Below are 12,486 nucleotides of genomic sequence, written 5' to 3' on the forward strand. Positions count from 1 at the left end.
ATGCACCAGCCAGCTCATACATTCAGTAGAATCATAGTGGTATTTTTGAACTTTAATGAAAAAACAAACAAACAAACCCAACAAAACTTTATGGTAAGTAATAATAGGTTTTCTTTAAAGTTACTAATAGCCATTTACTCTAACAGCATCACTTAATAAGGTTACAAACTATACAGGTTATAGCCTTGCCGTTTCTTGGATAATTAATTCAAGAAAGAAAATTGTAAAAGAATTTATTCTCTTCTCCCAAAAACTATGTCTAAAAAGTGCATTCTGTCAAAACAGGGTTATGTTATTTTCTTAGCAAGCTATCCAGACCTAACAGGAGGTTAATAAATACAAGGCAGTTCTGTGACATAATCCAGTTAAAGAAAATTGCACAAAAGATCATTCTTTACTACAAAAAATGTCTCATGTATTCCCACTAAAGAATGTTTGAAATGGAGTTTGTTCCTTACTCCATTAACAAGATGTGCACCAGATCAGATGTTTACCCATATTTCTGGATCTTCAAAATGAACTTCACATACAAATCAGTGTACTTATACCGTAAATATACAATTTAAACCAGAACCTATGTGCAATTTCAATGGTCATACTGAAATTACCACCTCTTGGGTCCAATTATAAATTCAAATTAATAATTTTTAAAGGAAAGCCTTTTAATAATTATGTATAAACTCTTATCAATGTGTCTTATATGTAATGAACAAAAAAGCCATGATCTGTTCCAAGGAAATTCCTATTTCCTTGGTCTGGAAATCAAGACGCTTATATTTGATAACAGTATTTTTCTTCTTAAATGGTATCTGCCTGCATACAAAGTGAGTCCCTTTTTAAAAAAAAAAAAAAAACAAACAACAAAAAACAAACACAACAATAACCTAGAAACAGCCAGCCCACCCCCCCAAAAAACCCAAAACAACCCACAATGCTTTTCAGTCTACTATACCTTTTATATCAGTCTTACGATAATATATCAGATAGCTCTGATTTCAACTATTTGAGACAAGGAAAATACAAAAAGAGACCAGCCAAACTGAAAAAAAGAAAGACAGTGTATGGAGGAAGTGAAATGAAATCAATAAAAATACAGATCTTTTTTCTCATTCTAAGATATAAAGTGTTGATGATGACGGAGAGCTTCAAAAGCACAACCATACAATATTCAGTAAATGTTAGCTATTGTTCAAAACCACCCAACTTTTATTCACTCTCCAAAACTACCACTAGGTTCTATAGTTGAAAAAATATTCATGCAACAGGGAACTGCTATAGCAAGCCTAATGATGAGGGGATTAGAATGGAAAGTGAGAGCACTGGACTTTCTTTTCTGGCAACATAGTTCAAATCCCAAGTGAGAGAGTAGGATAAATGAGCCAGAGGGCCTTCATTCATTCTCCAACAAACACCACACCACAAAAGATCCATACATTATGTCAGGAAAATACTCAGCAAGAATGAGAAGCCTTGGAAACGGAAATTCTTGACTCGGAGTCTGGTTGAAGGTCACAGCTCTAACACTGCAAAGTTCACTTGATTTGCATTTGATATATTGATATGTAAAGGAATTTCTGAGTTGTTTATGATCTTTTATTTCCTGCAAATGATCCAAAGATGGAGGCAAATATTAATCTTTTCGATTTCATAGCTTGGTGGAAGGGGACCAAAGGAAACGCTTCACATTATTGAAGGAGCTACTGAAAAGATACTGACAAACTTTTTTCTAATTTCTGTTAAATTAAAAAAGAAAGTGTCTGTATAGAGGAAAACAGTCAAAGTTTCCAGTTTCCACACCAGAACTTCCCTATAAATTAATAAGCCTACATCCAATTTGCTAATTCAGATCTTCCTTAATAGCTTCAGAAAATCCCTGTTAGCTAACTAAACATGATGAACTGATGTTTACTGATTTGCTAACTGCCCCCCCCTTTATTTCAAAACAAACCTATGCTACATTGATTCTTTTTTTTTATTCCATGATGCTTGAATCAAATGAGATTAGACACAGTTAAGAAAGCAGCACTAATCTGATGACACTACTCCAACAAATAAAGTGACAGGCCTTTCATTAAAAATATACAGAAAAGACTCCAACAGCGACTAGATTATTTTCCTTCTTTTCAGAAACCCTTTGATATGACAAAAAGAGTTCTTTGCCTGGCATCTAATTACAATTCCAATCATATAATTCACTGCAAAGGATTATGCAATCCTTGCACAATTCAGAGGTGTAACTTACTGCAGGAACCAACAATGCGCCTAGATATGTATTTTCAGTGCAACAAATCAGGTAGGTAAGTGTCTAAACATTGGCACTGGTGATTGCAATCAGCTGCTGGGGCAGGAGAAAAAAAATTATGTGCATGAAATTAATGGTTGCTTTAAAGAATTTTAGACTTAGCAGTTTATTATTTGAACTCACTTTATTACTGAGTGTGACTAAAGAGGAAGACACAAAGAAGCATTTGCTTCTTTACGAGCACTTGATCAAATGCACATGCACACAGAGGACATTCACTAAGCTGGTCCACCATTATAGTGATTGTAAACTGCTGAATGATTTTCCTTGACTCAAGTCTGACAAATACTGTCTGAGAGTATTCTTTAGCCAGAGACACGTATCTTCCCCTAGCTGGTGCATGAACTAAAACCAACTTCAGAAATACACTGCAGTTCTTCAGCAGTAGGGACTATAAGGTATGGTATTCTTTATCTTTTGAGATTAAAAATAACCTAAAAATATATGTCATTCAATCAGAGTATCTTTTAATTTTTGCCATCCAAGGAACAAAGGCACAACATCTCATTTCTTGAAGTAAAATTTCTAGGCTCATAAAATGCAAGTGCCTCTACCAATAGTACTTGCATTTTGGTTCCCCTTGTGTTGAAGCACGCTAGCTGTGAGACTTTGAGGAAATGAGCTTGAACATTGAGAGGAACATGGGTGGATCCTAAAAGCTTCAACCTGGACAAAAACATCACATAAATAAGGGAATTATAAAATTAGTTGCACCATGAGTTCTTACCTAAGAATGATTAATGCATTTCAAAGCTCTTACTAACTTCTTTCTTTGCTGCCAGCAGGGCATATAGAAATAGAAACCACAGCCTCTGACCCTTGCACATAGAACTAAAGCCAGGACAAGCAAGACAAGGATATGACATAAGTTACTGCTGTAGCTAAGTAAAGTTTATCTGCATACTTGAAAATCTTTCTTTGACAGTGCCAGCCACTGGTAAGAGGAATGTGTTGTTATCATTATAAGGAAACCTAGAACTAGGGGTATTCTGGTATTACAGTATCATGATGGTGAACACGCAAGCAAGAAAAGGCTGAGAGAGATCCAAACAGCAATGTTTAAAAAGGTATATTGTGTATATGACACTATTTTACTAGGAATTTGTGAACATTGTATTTCACTTCGGCACCCTCTGGTGTTGACTGGTTCTGAGAGTTAAAATTCTGAGAATAAATCCACTCTGTAACATTACTAACTGTGGAGACGCTCCTGATGTACGTAAAGAACAGGATCCTATTACTCTAAAGCACAAAATTGGTGCTCCAAAAATAAGAAACATGCAGAAGCACTAGAACCCAATCCATGTAACTTAATAGCAAGAAACCTTTGTCTGAATATCTAAGGAAATCCCTGTATTTTTGACAGTTTGGTGAAAGAGTTACTTCTTAAATATCTCTTTGCTTAAAAGTGAGTTATTTATCATTAAAAGGTTCTTTGTTTGTTTTCAGTTATATGCTTGCCAAAAATAAGATCATTACTACTGCAACATTAAAATGAAAACCTCTTTTTAGTATGGCTCACTGTATCATCCCTCACAAAGAAGCTGGTGCTTGTGCCGTGACTGCAGCATTTTTCCAACAGCAGAAACAAGTACAGTCATGTGAAATGAGCTTTAAGCGCTACTGCTGTAAAACTGGGAAAGCAGACATTACACCGACTGGGTATTACAGCTGCTGTTTTCCTAAGCCTTTTCTGCCATACTCCAACAGTGTTAGATCACAGACATCTACAAGCAAACTTGTCTATATAGCATGTTTCAAATCTTTTCAATGCCTCTGTGTCTCTCTCAAAGCAAATCATTGCATCTTTTCGTTTCATAGTAAAGTTGACATAAAACTATCAATTACAAAAGTTTTTTCAACATATTCCTGTATTTTTCCTCAAGATTCTCCCTTATTTTTTCAAAGGCAGCTGAAAAGATATGTTAAAATAAGATTAATTTTGCCTTCCAAAGAATTTAGATTGATAAATTGACAAAAAAACCCCAAACAATTCAGATGTCTGAAAAATATACAATTGCCCTGAATGTTACACAGCACGAGAAGATTCCCTGTATTACTTAACTTGCAAATAGTTAACACATACAATTGTTATGAAAAATGCAGACCATGTAAAATCTTATTATAAATATTTCTCTCTCAAAATATTACATTATTATAAAGAAGTTTTTTATCTTAGTCTCTGTGGATTTGAGAATACCCCTTACTATTATATAATCACATTTCTTTTAATTCCAAATTTTAAAAAACAATACTAGCATACTGAGGAATAACTGCCACAATTCAGATCCAAGATTAAGATCTTTCCAAATTTTAAACCCACAAAAAGTTGGTTTGGAACCATCTGCTAGCACACCTAATTATTTGTCATTAACCAGTGAGCACTGTTCATAACGATAAGACAGTACTGATTAGTAAATATACATACAACAGGTCTTACCAGAGAAGGAGGTCATCATGGTCTATTATGTACTCTTAAAATGCAAAAGCTTCTTGGCAAAAGACACACCTTGAGAAGTCCTATGCCCAACCAGCAGTCAGACCTGCCTAGGAGACAGCAGCTGATGAATCACAGTGACGACAACTGAGCAGTGAATTTCGTTTTTTTTTTTTTTTTCCCCTCCCCTAAATCGAGGAGAAGCTGTATACGGTGTTGAGTGAACTTCTTTTCACGCCTTATTTTTAATTATTATTATTACTTTTCTGCTAGGTGAAAAATGTGCCAACTATTTGCCAATGAGCCATTATGAAATACAGAAGTTCCTACTTTCAGCTGAGAGTTTTGCAGGCTATTTCTTAAAAAATATTGCTTACAAAAAATTTCTTCAAGAAAACTGTTATTTATAAACTAGAAGAAAAATTAAAAAAAAAAAAAACCAAACAACAACATTGACTTGTTTAGATCAATGTGAAACTATGCACAAGCTCCAAACACCCTCCACCAGTCCAGAGCTCAATACATTAATAGGGAGAGGGAAACTTATCTACTCAGGCATCACATTATATTTTATCATGTAGTAGTAGTAGATGATTATGGAAGCCACCTAGGAGTTTCAGTTAGGATCATTCCCCACTCACCCAGACTGTATATCTGCCCTGAAGATACTTATGCTCTCAAAACCCAGATGTATAATTGCATCACTTTGCAATTATTTATCCAAATGATTTTTTTCCTTCAATCACAGGTGTATTGATCCTAACCAGAAGACCACTGTATTGAGGAGTTAGTGAGCCACATAACAGGCGCAGCCCAGTACAGCTTGGCTGTCAGACCTGTGCTGCGCGGCACGCTTCCCTTGACTGCAGGGTAAACTTAGCCAGCTCGCTAGCTGTAACAGGCGAGCCAGCAGGCAGCTCCCCCTCGGTGCTGGCAATTACATTACCTGTGTGTCCTTGTCTTTATCTAAAAGTGCAGCAAACAGTTCTCAAGTGAACCGGCTTTCTGTTTGACAGTAGAAATGAGAACTAGAATTGTTTTAAGAAAAAATCCTGTAAGAGCTCAAAAGACCAAAATGTCTGATGACCAGCTGGTCATGGACAGGATCTGCCTGGCGTGCTAGGCTCTGATTTGAGACCTGTTCAATGTCACACAACTCAGCCTCTGGAAGGACATAAAATTATCTACACTATCCTTTTTCTTCACAGTGTTAGTTCCAATAAATGGTATTTTAATCAATACTTTATAGTCTGAGTGTCTTCCTTACTGGGACCATAATGAACCAGTATCTCCTGGTACAAAACAACAGGCCACTAGATTGCTTTTAGGTATAACCCCAAGGAAGAGAGGTATGATGTCAGGAATGTTAATCCATGAGTTGAAAACTAATGATTTTATCATTTCTGTAAGTATATTAAAGTTGAGCTACATATGGCTTGCAGGTGTAAATTCCCATGCCAGATGTATGTCACACAAGCTCTGCCAGCACAGAGATTGTGACACAATCTGAATTTCTGATTTTAGGAAGAAGCAAACTAGTACAGGCTGTTGGGGACTGATTTCATCGTATTCTACCGGGGATTACCTGCACACTCACCCCAGCCCCATTCTGCACTGCAGGAGTGAAGACCCTGAAAGAACAATCTCAAACCAAAGCCAGCCCCCTATGAGAGTTTTCTTAGCACCATCAACATTACTCTTTCTCCATAGGCCAGGCCTTTATGTTTCTCCTCTGCTCCTTCTTTTGTTCACTTGGTGCTTCCACTGTACTCTCACATCTTCCAGAGATTCTAAAGTAACAACTCTGCCAGGTTCCACTATTCCATTTTAACTCAGTGTGAATGTTACTTGTCCAGCCTGCCTAGAGATACCATTTTCATGCTTTCACCAAATGCTGTTTCACTCTTTTCTCATTCTGATTAGTAACATAAAACATACAACTATCTCTAGTAGATAACTGTATTGCTGAAAAACAAGATACAGAACCCTCAGTCAAAAAATGTAAGGCCTCTATGTAACTAATACCAATTATATAGCAATTAATACCAGATACAAAAAGTGCCCATTTCCCTTCCAAACTAGCCTTGAACAGGATTAGTGCTTGAAGGTAAATTAAGAAGCCATATTCCCATTTTTACACATACAATAGAATACCTTGTCATCACAACACCCACAAAAGCAAGTGATAATTTTGTAGCAAACATTGAATAAAGATCACTTGTATCAAAATCTGATTGAAATGTCCCTGAGCCTCTATCTGGGTGTAAACATCTACCCGAATCTCGCTGTGATTTTGGATGGGGGCTGTGACAGTATTTCTTTTGGCTTTTTCAGGCTATTTTTTCTGCATTCCACACCCTAGTGGTTGCAAACTTGAATATTTACAAAATTAACTACAGTAATGTATTGCAATAATAATATTTACATTATTTCCATGGAGGGTGATGGCAAAAAAATAAGAGATCTTGTTATCAGTGATTCCTGTGATTCCAGATATCACTGACTCTGGAAGCTGCTTGTTTCGTTTTGCTGCAGAAATGACTGGTACCTATTACTAATTTGAATAAACCAAGATAAACTTATATAAATGTATATCACAATTCTGAACACAGGAAATACATTTTCTGGGTTGTTAAGTCAATGCTAACTGCCTACCAGCATTTTGGAAACAGAGGTAAAGGCCCCTAAAAGAACAAAAAGGACATTATTTTACTTCAATGCTAGAATTGAGGAAAACTCACTGCTGATAGAGAGTGGCAGAGCTAACTCTGCACATTCATCACAAAGAAGCCTTTGTGCCTGCACTGTCTGCACAGAAGAGCCTTTGATGTGCAGCTTTTTGTTTCTTCATACTGTAACTTCTGCAGGGTGATAAGTTGCATTAACTTCAATGACTGGTTTTACGAGACAAAAATTGGAAGGAAGAATATGGAACAACAATTAAGCAAGGTTTAGCTGTAAAAATCACTTGCTAGTGATCAATGTTCCTCCACTATGGCTGTTAAAACAGAGAAAAAAGGTTTACTGATAGATTACAGAAGTGCAGGATCTGAGTTCGGTGTTCTGCTTTTAACCTAACTGCAAAACTGCAACATGGCGTTCGGCATTCACCATTCACTTATACAATACACTAAATGACTTCCAAAACAAATTGACTGTGTTTATAGATACAAAGCATATTTTTTTTTTTACATCTGTCAGTCTTGAAACACTGATCAAACTATAATATTCTATACTGTAGTATACCAGCATACAATGCAGCTGCCTATTTATGTAGTCATTCCAACAAAGATTCTTGAGACCAAATTTTAATTTAATTGGTGTATGTGGAACTTCGCTGTTTTCACTTTCCTCAGATACATCTATTATCTTCAATACATGGTAAACTAAGTCTTGCAACAGTAATACAAATTAGCTAGATTTCAAGTTGGCCAGTACGAGATGGTAAATGTGCCTCAAATAATGAGTATAATCTATTGTATCAGCAATAAATTTGGCAGATCTACAGTTCTGCAAATATTAGTCAAACTACATAATATAATCACCTTCATTATACAATTTTATAGATGGAAAATAAGAAAAAGAAGGACAGAGTAGAACTCCAGACAGGTAACTCGGAGCTGACCTGGCTCTGCTAGTAACTGGCAGATGTATTTGACCAAGTCACTTAACCATGAGCCAATCTACCTACAACTGGAATTCCACAATCTATCTTGTTTCACAAAAACATTTGATATCATTAAATTGAATTTTAAAAGGCTGGAAATTACTAAGAAAGTCACAGTCAAAGTACACATTCCAAGTAACTGCTATGCTGTTTCTAATGTTCATAATCCCAATGACATCTTAGTTTTCCAACTGTGCACAAACTTCCAATTCCTTCTGTTTGCTTCCCGTACTGCAAGCATCGATGTACAGGCACTCCAGGTAGGCCCCCAGCAGTGCTGCTTTCACAGAGGAAGAGGGAGATCCTCCCCCATCACAAGGACACCTCTTTACTGATCCTGCATCATCACTTCTCTTTAGATTATGATAACCCTTCCTCAGGATGTATTCTCTCCTATCCAAGCCTCTTCTGCTCACTGAAAGGACTGAAGAGACACCTGGACCCCTGTAACCTTCACCCTCCTGATATGTCCTTGGTGCCCATGCAGATGTGCAGCACGGGGCAAAAGTCTAAGGACCAGACAAGCCTTGACAGTCTTCTGCAGTAGCCTGGACCCAAGCCCCAGCACCTAGCAAACATCCCAAAACATCCCATCAGGGTAGCAGATGGGTGCTTCTATTCCCTACAGATAGGAATCTCCGATACCTATCAGCTGTCTTTTCTTGTTGATGTTTGGCTCAGGCTCAGCTGACTCTGATGCCTCCCCCTGATGGGTCCTTGATCATCCTCACCTCTTCCCAGGGTACTGCACTTGTTCTGCGATTGCAGCTCTGCAGGCAGAGAAGCAGCCTTCTCTTCTGTTCCCAGAAATAACAAGGCTCCAGCCCCCTCCATCTTAGGATGGATTTCCTGTTGATCTCTTCTTTCTTCTGTGATGGTACAAAGTCTGCTCACCTCACGGCTCCTTTTCCTCAATCAGCTCCTTAGCCAGAGCCCACCTCCCACAAGGTGGCTACCACGTCCACCCCATGTTCACAGAGAAGCACTAGACACTCCCTGAATGGTACCTCTGAGTAACGCCATCAATTTTGATATGGCTTTTAACAGGAATTATTCTACATGAGAAAATTCATTCCTGCCATATGGTCACTCGATGTCATATTTGCTTATGCTAGATCTCAAAAGGCTGATGTTATATGTTATGTGTCATGTATGGGGTCAAGGTACTGGGCAAAAGAATTTGGGAATTTCCAGATAACAGTGACCACAACTACCTTGTTTATAATAATGCCATTGGAGGGATACAGAAGTTTCCAATTTTCCCACCAAAACCAGATCCGTTCTATCAGTATTCACCATGCAACATTTTTTTCCTTTTTCTTAATACTTCCCACATAAACCTAAAGAGGATAGCCAAGGGGTTGGGGGGGGAGAGATGGGATCTGTTTGGATTTCACTACTCTTTTGGGTTTTTTACATTTAATATATGTACTCTTTAGTGTGATAAAAGCTGTTGTTACACAATGTTTGATCATTGCACAATTCTTGGCTCTACAAACTGGAGATGTGACAGAAAATTGACGAGTTATGTTATATACTCATAAAAATATATATTCACATAACAAGATTTCATAATCAATTCTTCTGGAAATAAAGAAAAAAAGCTCTTCATGTGAAAAGGACATGTCTTTCTGCTTGTATTGTTTATATTCAGGTCACGGCAACGACTAGAACTAAGCCTTTGGCTGGCAGCCTTTAATTTAATTCTGTTAAAGTGAATTTCCTCCCATTTTCATCAAAGAAGAATTTACAGCAGACTGCAACCCAAACAGAATCAAAATCACAGCTTCCCCATCTGCCTATCATTACCAATAACCCACATAGCAAATAATCTCCAGTTATCTTTAAGAAAAAAAAGACACGAAAAATGTTATTTTTGAAAAACGCATAGAGTAAACACATTTCACCCAATATATGAAAATTTTTCCTAATCCATGGAGAAAATAGCTAGCTGTAATACAACTGTAAATTCTAAACAAGAATTTTTGACAGTTGTGGATAATAATTTATAAAATTTGAAAATTACATTTCAGAGTTAACCCATATGGTGCACATCACCCACTTGTGAGTCTGAAACTCCTTTGTTCCCATTTACCCTACTTCCAAAGTATCAAAAATGTAAACCATTCCTTTTCATCAAAGTATCATCCCCATCATTATGCACAGACCCACTTCTGCTTCACACCATTCATCACATCCATATCTAGCCTATGCATAACCTCCACGATCTCTGCCCCTATGACACAAGATTCAGTCTGCTCCTGTGCATCTCTGATCTACTACACTCTAGTATCAATTATTTTAGGAAAAAATCTGAAGTCTTCTCTGACTGCTTACTATAAAAATAATTTCAGATTTCTACCCGTATAAAAGAGAATGCTCATTTTCACAAGAAGTAAATCTGAAGTTTCTATGACTCCTGTAAAATGGGATGAGCTTTGTTTCCCACTTGGCAGGTAGCATGCAGGGATGCAAAAGGCCTAAGACAGCAGTGATGTCCCGTTCACCACATTGTTTGGTTCAAAGGAGCTGGAGTATCCACAGATAACTCCTTTGTAGTGCAGGTGCTTCATCATCTTCCCTGTCCACTGTGTGTGTGTGAACCATGAGCTGCTGAGCATCTTCTCTGCACAATCCTGCCTGTGCAGGGTCAGGTGCTCAGTCACACTCCCTTCACACTTGCCAAGTGGGAGTAAAAAGTGAGAAAAACAAAGAATGTCAGTGTAGAGTTTGAAGGTTATGGGTACTGACTGAAGAGTTAGTCAATTCCGCAGAAGTATCATGGAGCTAAAATTCTGCAGAACACCGAGCTGGATATCACCCTCACCTTTACCTACAAGAAAACGTGAATGGCTTGCCAAGCCATGCCACAAGGCCAAGACAAACGCAGGGTTAGAATTTGAGAATTCCTGGCACCCAGACCATTACCTCATATTACACACTGACTTTAGCTACAAAAATCAAATTCATAAACTGTGATACAGTTCCATTAAGTGAATATTCAAGTAGATGAAGAAAATTTACAAATAAACCTTTAAAATACAATCAAATTTGCTGGTTCTAAAAATCCACAGAGGGATAATTTTGCTGAAAATTTCCAGTACAGTAAAATCAACATACGTTTGAAACAGATCTAGTAAAAACTTGTTGGGGGAGGGAGGAGAAGAGCATATATGTAATTCTGGGCTAGATTCCCAGCCTGTGTAATATTTGTAATTAAAAGACTGACAAAAGGACACCATTTTTAAATGCTATTGTTTCTGCAATGAGATCAGAGGTAGTATTCACATGTTATGCTGAGTCAGTCACTCATATTCATAACTGAGTGAAAAGCAAAATTTAATCAAGAATAAAAGCTTTTCATCCTTTTAGAACACGCTTGGCAAGCTCTTTCCAGAAATGGCAGACTACACACAACCAACCTTAGGGACACACTTACTACCCAGTGACAATCTGAACAGTTGATAGGACACACTGACCCCACAGTAACTTTTAGCTGTCAAGAAAAATAGTCCACACAGTACTAGTGCCACACTCTGGGAAATCTAAAAAGAGCAATAAATCCTGTAATATTAAAGTATCCCTCATCAAAGAGAGAAGAGGCTGCAGCCATTTCTCTTCCTATCCCTATTCAGAGGACGACCCAATCAATGCAGATTAAAAAAGCACTTTTCCCCTGAAAGAAAGGTAATGACAACACTTAAAGCCTGGTTTTATTAATCAGGGACATCTCCAAAGGAAAGGTTGGCAAAAATCACCTACGTTTTCTCTGTTAAAGTGAGCATCGTGCCAACTCTGTCCATTATAAAAACTGAGGCACTCTGAGCCAAATTATACCCTAACATTGATATAGCCTTGAAATAACTCTACTGTCTTGGTTTTGTTAGTTCAGATTCGGAGTGATTCAAATGAAAGCAGAAGTTAACCCAGTGTTTTTACCTACAAAACATTCCTGTTATCTGCCCTGAACCAGATGACTGCACCGCATCACTGCTTAAACACTGCACTCATTTAATATGTGCACATCATTCCCAGAGCACATGGGTGAGGAGAGAAAGCAAATACTGCATTTAAACAGTG

General features: G+C 37.5%; 1 protein-coding gene across 2 annotated transcripts in view; it reads right to left on the reverse strand.

Moving 5' to 3' along the window:
- Positions 1-12,486, reverse strand: part of BCAR3 (BCAR3 adaptor protein, NSP family member) — a 113,124-nt gene that overhangs the window by 93,536 nt on the left and 7,102 nt on the right. The gene's annotated exons all lie outside the window — the stretch shown is intronic.

The sequence above is a fragment of the Nipponia nippon genome, unplaced genomic scaffold, assembly GCF_047370975.1.
Source record: "Nipponia nippon isolate SJK-2023a ecotype South Korea unplaced genomic scaffold, ASM4737097v1 scaffold_5, whole genome shotgun sequence".
NCBI lineage: Eukaryota > Metazoa > Chordata > Aves > Pelecaniformes > Threskiornithidae > Nipponia > Nipponia nippon.